The sequence below is a fragment of the Chiloscyllium plagiosum genome, chromosome 47 (genome assembly GCF_004010195.1).
Source record: "Chiloscyllium plagiosum isolate BGI_BamShark_2017 chromosome 47, ASM401019v2, whole genome shotgun sequence".
NCBI classification, from domain to species: domain Eukaryota; kingdom Metazoa; phylum Chordata; class Chondrichthyes; order Orectolobiformes; family Hemiscylliidae; genus Chiloscyllium; species Chiloscyllium plagiosum.
In genome coordinates this window covers 402,354-402,665 of record NC_057756.1, presented here as the reverse complement: position 1 = coordinate 402,665, position 312 = coordinate 402,354, and positions in this window count along the sequence as shown.

Sequence of the window (312 nt, the reverse complement as noted above, 5' to 3'; positions counted from 1 at the left end):
GGAAATGTCGGCGGGTGATTTGGTTTATGCGAAGGTTGGTGGGGTGGAAGGTGAGCACCAGGGGCGTTCTGTCCTTGTTGCGGTTGGAGGGGTGGGGTCTGAGGGCGGAGGTGCAGGATGTGGACGAGAGATGCGTTGGAGGGCATCTTTAACCACGTGGGAAGGGAAATTGCAGTCTCTAAAGAAGGAGGCCATCTGGTGTGTTCTGTGGTGGAACTGGTCCTCCTGGGAGCAGATACGGTGGAGGCGGACAATAGATATCCAGATCCTTGTCAATATCCTAAATGTCAATGATTATAAGTCAAATCCACA